At 32.5% G+C, this 14,728-nt stretch overlaps 1 long non-coding RNA gene across 1 annotated transcript; it reads right to left on the reverse strand.

Annotated features, from left to right (window-relative positions):
* Nucleotides 1-5,944: 5,944 nt before the first annotated feature.
* LOC143081924 (uncharacterized) lies at nt 5,945-8,754 on the reverse strand. Its single transcript, XR_012980161.1, has 3 exons — nt 8,674-8,754; nt 8,329-8,467; nt 5,945-6,138 (listed from the first exon to the last, which is right to left on the reverse strand). It is a non-coding gene; the product is annotated as an uncharacterized LOC143081924 (long non-coding RNA).
* Between the last annotated feature and the right edge of the window lie 5,974 nt (nt 8,755-14,728).

Here is a 14,728-nt window from a genome sequence, read left to right on the forward strand (position 1 = left end):
GTTTCATTTTAAAAGTTGGTTAGCATTAAATTATGATCTCTATATATTCATTGTTTTGCCGTCATGACATAATTGAGATGACTAGGATGTTGATGAACGAACGTACGAATTCGTAACTTGACAATCGTACGAAACGGGAGCTGCTGTACATACATAGTGCATAAAATCATAAATATAACATAAAAACGCATTTTACAGTTAATTTATTATTAGCATCGTCTGCAATAAATTTACATGAGATATATCGCGTCTCTGTAGATTATTTATCACGTTGAATTGATGATTTATAATGAAATAATTTCTACAATAGAAAACAGTGCATTCTATATACAAGACTCTGCTATGGCTTGAGTTCCAGAGTTAAAACAAGGGTGATAGCATAGATATTGACGCGTTTAATATTGATATGACTGATAATCGATATCAAATCGGTATTTTTTTAAACCAAATTTAGTTGGCTTATGCCCCAAGACCAATCGAATTAGGCTGGATGCAGAGAACACCTGCCAAAACAAATGTGTAGCCAAATGAGTTTTTTAACGAAATATCTTGTGTTAAAAGTTTATACTTCAAAACACATTAAAGTTAGGTATGTTAATAGATTGATTATTAAATTGGAGTTGTTATTCGGCTATTGGATCTTTGATGCTTATTACATGTTCTGGTTGCAGATTTAAACGGAAATCAACGAGTTTACAGACTGAAAACAACAACAGAGTCATGTTCATGATGTACTAACGCTCAATGTATCCAACATTTTACACCAGATAAGCTGCATACTGGTTAGAGTCTAACTTTCAGAATAAAAAATGATATAACTATAGGAAAGTTTGAACGGGTCATCCTACACTCGCGTGCAGGTCGATCAAAAGTTCATTTCACCTTGATGAATATCACTTTATGAAGAAAGGTAAGAAGTTAGCAATATCTTTAACTCTTGTTTCTGCTATATAGATGATGTTCTTTCACTAAATAATTCAAAATTTGGTGACTATCTTGAACGCATATATCCCATCGAACTAGAGATAAAGGATACTAAAGATACAGTTAATTCGGCCTTATATCTTGACTTACATATAGAAATTGACAATGAGGGTCGGTTGAAAACAAAACTTTACGAGAGATGATTTTAGCTTTCCAATTGTGAACTTTCCATTTCTAAGTAGCAACATTGCAGCAGCACCTGTATACGGGGTATTTCTATCCCAATTGATACGATATTCCCGTGCTTGCATTTCCCATCATGATTTTCTTGATACGAGGGTTGCTGCTCACAAGAATGCTATTAAACCAAAAGTTCCAAATGGTGAAGTTGAAATCATCCCTTCGTAAATTTTACGGATGCCATCACGAGTTGGTCGACCGTTATGGAATAACCGTTTCACAAATGATATCCCTATCATGAATTTGACCTACCAAATTAGAGTGTTTACCGGATTTGTTATCACATAAAAAACGACGGGTGTCACATGTGAAGCTGGGTCTGCTTACCCTTCCAGAGCACCTGAGATCACCCCTAGTTTTTAGTGGGGTTCGTGTTGCTTATTCTTTAGTTTTCTACATGTATGTTGTGTCATGTGTACTTTGTTTGTCTGTTTGTCTTTTTTCAAGTTTAGCCATGGCGTTTTCAGTTTATTTTCGATTGATGAGTTTGACTGTCCGTCTGGTTTCGTTCGTCCCTCTTTATTGGTAAAATCTGATAATATAACGAGCAAGATATTTTGAAATCTTTAATTTTAAAATACTTATGGCAACCAATTTTTGTGACATGTCTCCAACTACTCTTGCTTATAAAAAAAGAAGATGTGGTATGATTGCAAATGAGACAACTGTCCACAAGAGACCAAAATGACAAAAACATTAACAACTATAGGTCACCGTATAGCCTTCAACAATAAGCAAACCGAATACCGCATTGTCAGCTATAAAAGGCCCCGATATGACAATGTGAAACAATTCAAACGAGAAAATTAACGGCCTTATTTATATAAAAAAATGAACGAAAAACAAATATGTAACACATAAACAAACGAAAACCACTAAATTACAGGCTCCTGACTTGGGACAGGCACATACATAAATAATGTGGCGGCTTTAAACATGTGATCGGGATTCCAACCCTCCCCCTAACCTGGGGTATAACAGTACAACATAAGAACGAACTATAAAAAATCAGTTGAAAAAGGCTTAACTCATCAGATGCACAAAAATGCAAGTGGACGTGGCCGGGTACTTGTACATCCCGACAACAAAAAGACACTAGGAACAGATCTGAGAGTACTCGCAGTTATCTGACAGCTAGTTCAAAGCCGTTAACAACTAATAAAAAAAGCATGCATCTAAGACTAAACTATCAATCCGTACACATCAAACATCCAATGGATTTAGTGTAAAGACGTCAATAACAGTCAGAGAAAAACATGCCCTTGTGCAATGCCAATTTACAGGTATCGACAGATTGTAGATCCACGAATGTGTATATGTATAGCTTTGTTCACTACACATGTGGAAAGTTTGGGGACAAAGATTTAGTTTTTGATAGATACAAGGTAACTGATTTGCCAGTGATAGCATGTTACCTATTTTCTACAATATATCATAAAGTATACAACCAGCTCAAACCGTTTCTACATTTTAAAAGTTAATAAAAAAAAATACCTATAGGTTTATTACTAGGATGACAGAAATACCTTATTTTCCCACGGGAGCGTAGCAAAACAACAGGCAATATGTCAACCTTTCGAATTAAAAAAAGGTTGACGTACCATCATATAAACGGTATTTATAATCGATCATAGCATTGACTTCTGTGTATTTTATAAAATAAATGAGACTTGAAAAACTTTAATGATTGAAACGTATTTCCAAAATTGCCAAAAAAACCAAAACCAAAAGCATGTCAAAGCTGCCATGAGTATGTGCATACTGGTTAAAGTTGTCTTCGTGTGCGTTGTAAATGGTCCCTTGTTTAATTTAAATCCTATTAAAAAAAATTATTTACTCATGACTTGTATTCTTTTTCTCTGAATACAATTGGGGTCTATAACTCAGTTTGACAGCTTCAGCCAAAGCTAATCGAAAAATCATAAACTGACAGACTAGCACAACGGAAACAATTAAAATGGTTCCAACCCAAACTGGTGTCTTTTTTGGCATCATAACATGTACGAACAAAGGAAGACAGTTCAAGTGTTAGGTTGAAGTAAAAACAAAAAAGGTTGATGATTTGATATAATATTGTACGACCGATGGTCGAAAGTAAGTGTGAAAACCTTGAAAACATAGTATACCCCTTATTTATGGTTCCACTACTTTCTGTGTTTAACTCTCAATTTTAGGCAGGCATATTGGTTAGGAATCTGATGTTCAGTGGTTGTCGTCTGTTTATGTGTTCATATGTGATTCTCGTTTCTTGTTTTTGTATAGATAATACCGTTGGTTTTCCCGTTTGAATGGTTTTACATTTTTAAATTTTTGAGGCCCTTTATAGATTACTGTTCGGTGCGAGCCAACACTCCGTGTTGAAGGCCGTACCTTGACCTATCATGGTTTACTTTTATAAATTGTTACTTGGATGGAGAGTTATCTTATTGGTACTCATACCACATCTTCCTATATACTTAGTATATAGCTCTTTTGTTTAAAGTTAAAATAAAGTGACAAACCAACACTTCCAGGTGTCTTGTACTGAAAACAAGCAGCGTAACTTTAATTGCATATAAGAAAGGTCTTGTTTCCGGAACTGTGGAAGTTCCTAATATAGATATTTCTGATATACCTAATATATGGCAAAATATTCCCTCTTTTAAAAAATTCATTATAACCTAAACTAGTCAGAAGATTATACATATTTTAAAAATTACGAGCATGCATATGAACTATATTGTGTTAAAAATGTACTTCTTTTAGTTATGTGATTCAGGTATACTGATAAATGTTGTCACCAATTTGCATGAAATGTTAGTGAGTTATTTATATATATTGACGTGAGCTCCCTTTTGTTTTTAATAAATTTTAAATTTAACGTTTCCGAGTTATGGACTTTTAATTCACTATAAAAGAGGGACGAAAGATACCAAAGGGACAGTCAAACTCATAAATCTAAAACAAACTGACAACGCCATGGCTAAAAATGAAAAAGACAAACAGAAAAACAATAGTACACATGACACAACATAGAAAACTAAAGAATAAACAACACGAACCCCACCAAAAAATAAGGGCGATCTCAGGTGCTCCGGAAGGGTAAGCAGATCCTGCTCCACATGTGGCACCCGGGGATGTGAACACATAAAAAGGGGGATTTTTCAGTTGTCGGACAATAACTCTAAAACACTTTCGCCAAATTGCATGACAATTTGGTAAATCATTTAAATTTATTGTCGTGAGCTTCCTTTCGTTTTTTTTTTTTATTTTTACATTTTACCTTTCCGAATTTTTCGGGGGTTTATCTATTTAAAAATGTGAATTTCTAGTTTTCGGACAATATCTCAAAAACTCATTCAATAATTTTCAAGACACTTTGGTGAATTGTTTATATCGATTGGCCTGAGCTTCTTTTTTATGTTTATAAAATAACGATTTTACGTATCCGAGTTATGGGTATTTCTGCATTAAAAAGGGGGATTTTCCAGTTTCCCAACAATAACAGCTGAATAAAGAAAAAATGTTTTATGCAGTTTTCCTGAAACTTTAGTAAATTGTGCATATATATAAGCCCCTTTTAAATTTTTATCAATTTAAAATTGTACGTTTCTGAGTTTTATTCATAAAAAGCAAGCCTTCAGCTGCTATCTGCTATTTGGTCGGGTTGTTGTCTCTTTTACATATTCCCAATTTCCATTCTCAATGTTATACTTTATTTTTACAGAGTTTGTATTTACTGCCATGTGGAGACAGTAGAGTGCCTCTCCGTGCTTCAATATTATGCTCATATAATATACGAGTCAATGGAGAGTGTGTCCGAGCGAGAGACTTCGGCTGCTGTTTGCTCTTTGGACGGTTTGTTGTCTCTTTGACATATTTAATTTTCTATCTAATATGTCTAAATTGATACCGTCTTTTTGGCATTAGTACACTTGGTACATAAGGGTGTTTTTTTTCATCAAATATTATGAATATAAAAAATAAGTAACACAATATTTGTAGCATTGTTTAAAAGAGGGACGAAAGATTCCAGAGGGACAGTCAAACTCATAAATCAAAAATAAACTGACAACGCCATGGCTAAAAATGAAAAGGACAAACAGACAAACAATAGTACACATGACACAACATAGAACACTAAAGAATAAGCAACACGAACCCCACTAAAAACTAGGGGTGATCTCAGGGTAAGCAGATCCTGCTTCACATGTGGCACCCGTCGTGTTGTTCATGTTATAACAAATCCGGTAAATAGTCTAATTCGGTAGGTCACATTCATGAAAGGGAAGGGGATTGTTTTTACGACGCAAGGAACATATCCGATATCATTGGCCCATCTATTATATTTTGAATCGAAGTCATGTGTCCTCTACACATCTTGGATTCCAACGCCTCAACATGATTTACATGTATGTCTCGTCGAAAGGTAGATTAAAAATACTAAACAGGTGTTTGTGTTGATTATGAGTGCAACAGTTTCGTCATATTAATAACACTCTTGAAACGACTTTTTTTACAAAAGGAGTGGTTAATTTTTATAAGATGAATAGGGTGAAGATAAAAATGAACATATTTGCTTGTTTCAAACTTTTAACATTATCGAAACCTAGAAATGAATTATTGGCTTAAGTAGATAGTTTGAAAAGATAATGAACTTAAAATGATACAAAGGAATGTGGTTGTATTCCGTCTTTTTTTTAAACTAAACATTTGCTACTCTTCCGTATATCCATACCTATTGATATCACAATGAATTAATCTCATTTTTTTTCTGCAGTTAAATGGATTCATTGAACCATTTCCTCATCCTATTATCTTTTTATTTGAAATTTAAAATAAAAACACTCTAATGTTGATCACCGGGTTCTTTGGGTCCGACATAATACATCTTCTGATTGCATTCTTCATCATATTCTCTGCGATATTCGTGAGGCCACAAAAATTGAAAAGCTTCTTCTTTTTTAATAGCTAGTTGGGTAATGTTCTCAGACCCTGAAATGTACAATAATATATTCATGTACATGCTCAATATGCCTTTTCGTAGAACTTTTCACTGTTGTATCGTTATTATTCATAATTCATATCAAGGATATTTTCTATTCTTTCTTTTTTCTTCTTGGGGGAGGGGGGGGGTTGGCTGTAGTTGTTGTTTTCTCTTCTCCGTATATGTAAACATCAGATTTATTTTTATAATATTTGCAAAGGCATTGGCGGTTGATTTATGTATGATTGTAAATTAAGGACAAAGTAGTTTATGATGCTCAAATCTCATAAATTGAGAAGAAAGAGACAAGTCAATGCAATATAACCAATTGTCAACAAAAACTGATGGAATCACATGAATTTCAAAGAACGAGAATGGTTTGGTCGCCATGATAAGTGTTTCCTGTCATGTGAACGTCTCACGTTCGAATTGTTAATGGAAAGAACATCAACAATATACCTGTATGTGAAATGAATAAGCTTCTTTGATCATCTTGTCTTTACAAATATCTGACGGAACTCCAACTCATATTGAAAAAAGACAAGATCGGCCAGGAAAGGTGCACAATTTGTTCCCATAGGAATGTCGACAACCTGCTAGAACATTCTACATCCAAATGTGTCGCATGTTATATTTTTGGGCCAATTTTTAACAAAATATGTAGAATTATATCCCAAACAATGGACTTGTAGCGTGTGTTACAGTTTTCATGGATGAGCTAATTGTGGATGGACGGATCTTTAATATTTTGTGTGGTATAGTGTGGTTAAGGGTTGGAAAATAAGAGTAGAACAGTTTATAGTCAGGTAAATAAGAGTAAATCTTTGATGTTGATTTAGCGGCAAGCTGGATATTCCATGTACGTCGCAATTTATGCTAATTGGATTTTTAAAAATAAGAAAAATAATAAAAACAGTTTTGGTTTCATATTTTCTTTTTTGTTATTTCTTTATGCTTGAAATAAATTGTCAATCGAATTCATTTCAATGTTATAAAGCTTAGGCAGTGATTTAATATACTGTCAAAATACTGATAATATGTTTCCTTCAGAAAGACAAGTTCCAGGGTTAAGTTATTGTGCTTAATATATTCAAGTAAATAAAGCAAAGTATCACATTGTCCATATCTTCTGGGTGAGTGTTTTTACACAGGGTCATTAATACCTTTCAATATGTTGTGGTGATACATATGTGGTTTGGTAGTTCTATATAAAGTGTGGCACACTCATTCATCAACATTGATATATAAAAAAAAAAATAGAAAACAATTTATTAATGAAAAATACTGAATAGACACTTTAAATAGTACCAACGATATCCGACAATGTTTTATTTGAAATAATTAAGATACGATCAACAAAAAAATAACCATAATAATTAATAAAACAAGAAAGGAAATAAATGTATTAAATAAATTGAATAAGAAAAAAAATGGATTTATTTACTACAGGATTAATGAAATGAATAAGGCAAATAACATAAATTAGTTAAATGAACAAACTTATTAATGTATTGAGCAGGATCTGTTTAATAGCAACTCTAGATCTACAGTAGAACAGGGTAGAATACATATACTATAAATATACGTGAAATTAAAGGAAATATGTTTGCTATGCTAACGAAATTACCACAAATTTTATACATCTTCTAAAAGTATGTCACTTGACTTTTTTTTTAGAAGATACCAGCTTTTACAAACATGTTAAATAGTATCGATTTGAATTTTGATTTCTAGTTATTAGCAAATAAACTCATCATAGATACCAGGATTGAATTTTTTTATTGCGCAACACGCCCGTTTCGTCTAAAAAGAACTCATCAGTGACGCTCGAATCCAAAAAGAGTTAAAAGGCCAAAACAAGTACGAAGTTTAGGGCATTGAGGACCAAAAATTCCGAAAAATGTTACCAACTACAGCTAAAAAAATCTATATCTGAGGTAGAAAAGCCTTAGTATTTCATAGTTTTGTAAGAAAATCATTTATAATTATGACCATATCAATGATAACTCGTGTTAACTCAATTTGCTGACTACTGCACTAATGTTTCAAAATGTTGGCCCTATAAACATGATAAACTAGTTGATATGCATTGTACAATCTATTAACCTCATAGACTAACCATTAATTCATTTAGCTTTGATTTGTTATAAAGTGTTTACTCATCTAAAGTATATATGAATTAAATATGTAGGACCTACCTTTCATTTCGCTAAAACACATACTCCGAAAAAATACAATGCAAAATACTGAAAATATGAATAAATGCTTTATTCTGGACATATTCTCGAGATATATACTGCTTCGTCTTTGCCTTTGTATTTGGCCTTGTCAAATTGCCTGAAACACAATAATTGTTGTGAAACATTTATATTTAGGTTGATGTAAAATACATCGACTTTAACACTGTGCTTCCTTTTTGTACTTAAAATACGTGTTTTAATTAATGAAACAGAAAGAAAACCAGATATTATGAATAACTCTGATACAAAAAATATTATTTTTTTTTAAACTAATAATAAGCATTTACTTAAGGAAATACAAACCGTCCTGTTCTATCTGCCCCCAAATGATTATCTGGCGATGAGCTACTTATATAACTCATCGATTTGTTATCTACGAATTGCATGATGCCTCTATATTGATTAGTTTAATTAACTGAAAAAAATAATATTCGTCCTTGGTTAATAATTGACAACTACTAAGGATATGTTTATCAAATTGCATTTGTAAGGTGTCTAGTTACATTTACTTAGAAAAATAAATTTGAGTAGTGTTTTCTGATCGAGAATCGTTAAATAAAATTCAGTGAATTTACAGAAGTCAGCTTTTAAATTCGTCTAAATATACTTATAGAACTGGACCACAGAATCATGTTCGATTTACCCTTGTTATGTTTTCTCAATAGGATAAATAAAGGCAACATTAGTATACCGCTGTTTGAAATTCATAAATCGATTGAGAAACTAAAATTGTGCATTGTAGAAGCAAAGTATCGTATTGGACTTGGATACAAAAACATAACAAATCAATGGTATTCTAAGTAAAGTTAACGCGACACCATGCAGACTATATCACAATCATGCTATCAGTAGTCTAATAATTAATATAATAGATGCAGAACTAAGCTATTGATTTGGAAATTTTGAACCATATGGATTTTAATAACAGCTGTAAACGCTGTGTGAAATAATGACTACGTATTGTTAAATGCAGGAAAGGCATATATGAAGGATATAGTACTCGTAATATATTTGGAATCATGGTATTTTTTTTATTTTTTTTAATATTTGATAAAAGGCTGACGATACTTTGATTGACTCATTGCAATATGTACGATTTAAAACAAGAACTCAAATTTGATAAATAAAATAAGTAGGTTTTGAAAGCATGCAAAAAATAAGTCAAAACTATATATTTCCATAAAAGAACTTTCTTATATTTTGCCAAAATGGAGATTTTACTATGCGTTTTTGAAAATAAAATCAAAAGTATGGGCCATAGTACCATTTTTCAAGCTATGCGTGATCCAAAATTGCTTAATTTTTCATTCATTATAATTCAAAAAAAAGAAAAACTGTTTTGTAGAATAAAAAAAGATATATGAGATATAATTGTGGAATAAAATATGATTAGATAAGTTTAACAATATGTTTTACGAAAATAACTAGAACAAATGTTGTCACCGAAAATCATTGTATCTGCTACAAGTAAGAAAGGATTTTTTTTGGCACAAAACTTTTAATATTATGGCTTCATCGAACAAAACAAATATTGATTAATAGCATTGGATTAATCCTTGTGCTCCGAGTATTTAAATTGATACCTATCAACACTGATCCTAATTTAGAAAAAAATGGAATCTAAAACATTGATGTTGGGTTTTTTAATTCTGTTTTTCTACATTGTCAGCAACCTGATATACACTAATTCAAATTCATTTCTGATGTATAAAACAAAATTAAGGAATGAAATAAGTGATAAGTGGCTTGAATAATGACTGCAATAAAGAAACTGAACAAATATTGTTTAATCTATTTATATCTTGTTTTGTTTATAGCTATTTGTTTGTTATTTTAACTGTTTAATTTAAGTGAATTATCCAATATTATAGTTTGGATATGATTCCCAACGTAATTGTTTACTTCTGTTTATAAATGAATTAATTGTCTGGTTTTTTTTATGTTTTATGCAACTTTCAGCTGCCGTGGTTATATGATATTGAGGACATTTGTCCAAACTTTTCTGATTTGGTTCCATTAATGTATCCCCAGAACTAGAAATTAAAGAAACAACAGACACGGCCCCTTCTGCCTCATTTTTAGACTTATACCACGAATTTGACATACACAGTAATATCAGTACAATAATCTATGATAAACGAGATGATTTTAATTTTGAAATTATCAATTTATCATACCTTAGTAGCAATACACCAACTTCACCTGCATATGGAATGTACATTTCCCAACTTATTCGATATTCAAGAGCATGCAGCTCTTCTCAGACATTGTTAAACGTCACCTGTGTCTTAGCAGAAAGTTGATGAACCAGGGGTATGTCAAAGAACGTCTCGTCCTTTTTCAAAAAAAGTTCATCCGAAGATACCAAGATCTTGTTGATAAATATTCCGCATCAATTTAACAAATAATACATGATAGTCTTGATGTATAGATTCTGCGTAGTGACGTTGTTTATCATCTTAACAACTTTTTTTATTGTTCTTTCATTTGTCTTTCTTCTATTATTTATAATACTTTTACTGTTTGGTTTGTTTTCTGTGATATCCAGTTGATGTGGCTCGGTACTTATACATCCCGTCAATTTGTTTGTATTATCTTTCATTTTTCCTGGTGTGTTATGTATATGCGACTTTTTTTGTTTCTGTGGTTCATATGATGTGATAATGTACTATTAAAGATCCCGCCAATGTGTTATTGTTCTATTATATGTTATTGTTCTATTTAAAAGATAAAAATACTTTGAACGACAGAATTATTTTACTTGCGAAAGGGTATTCACCATATGTGAATTCTTAAAAAATTCTAAAGTACTTCTGGATAATTTTAAATCTCGGTCTGTTTCTGAAATTAGTTCTAACATACTTATTTTCTATTTCTTTTATTGACGTTTACATTTTATGACGTCAAACACGCGAAGCAATGCATGAGGGTTTTTAAATTTGTGCTTTTTTGTTTAATATTTGTTTGTTTTGAGATTGTGGCACAGTGATGAAAGCTGTACCCATATTTTGACTATTTTACTATTATCATGATTATGTCTGTTTTGTTCAAGGATCGTTGTAAATCTGATGGAATTTGATGCGACTGTCATACAAATGAGAGCTTTAGCGCTATAAAACTAGGTTCAATTCACCATTCTCTAAATAATAAAAAGCCTGTACCAAGTCAGGAATATAACAGTTGTTATCCATTCGTTTGATGTGTTTGAGCTTTTGATTTTGCCATTTGATTAGGACTTATATCAAGAACTTGACTATGAGGGTCGTTGCAAACAATACTTTACGACAAAATTGATGAATCCAGTTTCCCATTGACTCGTTAAACTATTTGAGATAGGTTATGTATAGCATCTATTTGATACATATCAGTATTATATGCCATGCATAATTCCATACATCATCAACTTATTTACATGATTCTTTTCACCAAATATGCATAGTTATACATGTTAAAGTTAAGAAATAATTCATGGCAGCCATAGATTTGTTTTTATTTAACAATGGGTTGGGTATTTATATTCGATTATTAAACCCTGAACGCTCAGGGTAAAATATAAATGCCCAACCATGGTTAAATGAAAACAGATCTATGGCTTCCATAAATTATTTCAATTCGAATAGGACAAATGGGTGATTTTGTAAACCGTGAGAGTCCTATACATACGATATAGTTTTGGCTGTTCCTTATTACCCAATTTTGATAATATTAGTAATACTATATATTTCAATGATTATTTTTTTTATAATCACATTTTTCACTTATATATTCCTTCCAATGTAATTTTATTAGTTCTGAGGCGTACAAGAAGCTTTAAAACGCCCGGTATTTACATTTATGTTTTTGTTTACGGAAACATACTTGTGACGTCACCTTGTTTCGTTGCCATGCCAAGACAATAACATCAATTCGCGGAATTTTCGTTTTATGAAATTAGCCATGAAAAATGAATTGAAATTGACTGAATTGTTCATTTTGCTGTAGAATAGCGATAAATATACTGTATCTCAATCTTGGCCTACGTAAACTGGGGGTTTTGATGTCGAAAATTGAGAATATCTCGCAATATAAATAAGTTAGTCGTAACGCGGAACAGCCATTTTTGTGTATTACTGCGTTTGTTCTAAAGGTAGATATATTGTGATTATTCTGGTTGACGAAAGTAGGTTGTCATATTATAGAAGGGCTAATACTTAACATTTAAACTTTAAAAAGGTTGAAATTAAGCCAAGAAAATTATGCAAATGGACAGTGTAACACATTCAAAACAAACAAACTCCATCAATCGGCAAATAAAAATGATAAAATAAAACGGAGTATAATCTTCCCAAATAAAATCCAGGTGGACATTTCTCAACCTATTGCAAGGAAACAGCAGGATCCTCTGACCTACCCGCCTGTCGTATTTCTCCAAGTTAATTACTTGAAGCATCCAGTGACCAATAAAACTCAGCATGCAGATTATGGACATTGAAAAAGAATTCTATATTTAATAATCAAAAGGGGAACGACTATTTCATCTTGATTTTGTTACACTCACTATGACAAATCCGATATTTGCTGAAACCCGGTAAGATTGCAATGTAGGTTCTGTTTATTCATGCAATATAATTCATTTGGTGTTAGACAAAAACAATCAATCGATCATTTAATGCAAAATGATTTTTTGAATAATTTGCTTGCGATATATTTTTATAATTCAAAGGTTACATAAACATTAAATATTGAAGCCACAGTTACACGATAAGTTTTCATCGCTAATTGTTTTCTTGCATGTATGTTGAGAATGATATTTACTACCACACGGTACCATAACTTTTCTACATTTGCACGTCGTGGTTGTACATGCTTCTTTGCAATTACACTTTTTGCTAGCAAGTGAAAAGCTAGCCTTCTTGCCAGCTGCGTGCAGAGATACCAAGGTCTTGGGCCACTCTAGTGTGTCTACGGTGTTTTTCAGAAGCTGTAGATCTCCATTATCGTAACATGATTGCAATACACCATATTCATAGGACAACTTTAAAAAAGCTTTGGTCTTTGCCGGTGACGTCATCTAATTTACACAATAAAAGTGGTAAATTACCAGACTATCGGTATACGCAAAGTAACAAAAAAGCCTTTTACCATATGTGCATTTGATTTTGACATCTTCTTATTATACTTGCGCATGGTGTTTTGAACAGAATGTTTATCATTTTTCTCCACTATTTGCCTTATTTTATCATGTGTTGAGTCGACATCTGCAATGAGAACGTTTCCAATATTGTGTCAATTTCTTCTGTCAAAAGATCATTTAAGATTATGCAATCAATATTTGTCTCTATATTAATTCGCCTACGTTTTGCTACAGCATGTACTTCTTTTTGGACATGAAAGTCTATGTTATGAACTATGGTTGAAACAACCAATTGAGAATCATGATCCGTCTGTGAGTATGTCGGTCTGTGAGTCAATGTTGGTCTGTAAATCGTTTTCCGTCTGTGAGTATATGTCTGTATGCGAGTCAATGTCGGTCTGTGAATCAATGCCCGTCTGTGAGTCTATATCTGTCTGTGAGTCAATGTCGCCATGTACGCCATTGTCCATCTGTAAGTTTATGCCTGTCTTTGAGTCTATGTCTGTCTGTGAGTCAATGTCAGTCTGGTAGTCTTTCTCCTCATATAGGACACTAACAAGACCCCATCGTTTGCCTTTTGACCAAAGACCACCTCATACGGGGCAACCTTTATACGTGAATGATGTTGCGTGTTCAAAGAGTATTGCACTTCGTACAAATGTTTAAGCCAACCAAAACCTGGAGTTTCCCATCGTTTTGCGGCAAGTAATCTTTGTAATGAATTATTCACTTGCTGTACACGACCTTGTCTTTGCCTACCAGTAATAATCTTGACATTTCTACCGAACCAAATCTTAATTTTTTATCTTATAATATCATTACAGAATTCACGACCATTGTCATGTTGGATAAATGAACGGAAGGCCAATGACCGAAAATACGTGTATCTCTAGATAATGTGCAACTTCAATCATGGCAGATTTACGTTCCTGTGTCCAAAAAAAGTAAAATTTGGAAAAGTCATCAACGTTATGTCCAATCCAGCAAAATGGACCGTCAGGGTTTGCACGCTTATCAACTAAATCCAACTGACCCCTAATAATAAAATGTTTGGATGAAATCGGGTTTTACGGTGCCATGTTATTTTGAGGTTTCTAAAAAACACATTTTACACATCCTTTAATAAATTCCTTACAAAAGTTTGTCGGGACGCCGTAAAAAGTATAACCAACATCTTTGAATAATTTATAATAACCTGTATGGAACCGAGTGCCTTCATGAACTAGCTTTAAAGTCTTGAACATA

The sequence above is a fragment of the Mytilus galloprovincialis genome, chromosome 7 (genome assembly GCF_965363235.1).
Source record: "Mytilus galloprovincialis chromosome 7, xbMytGall1.hap1.1, whole genome shotgun sequence".
In the NCBI taxonomy this organism is placed as follows: domain Eukaryota; kingdom Metazoa; phylum Mollusca; class Bivalvia; order Mytilida; family Mytilidae; genus Mytilus; species Mytilus galloprovincialis.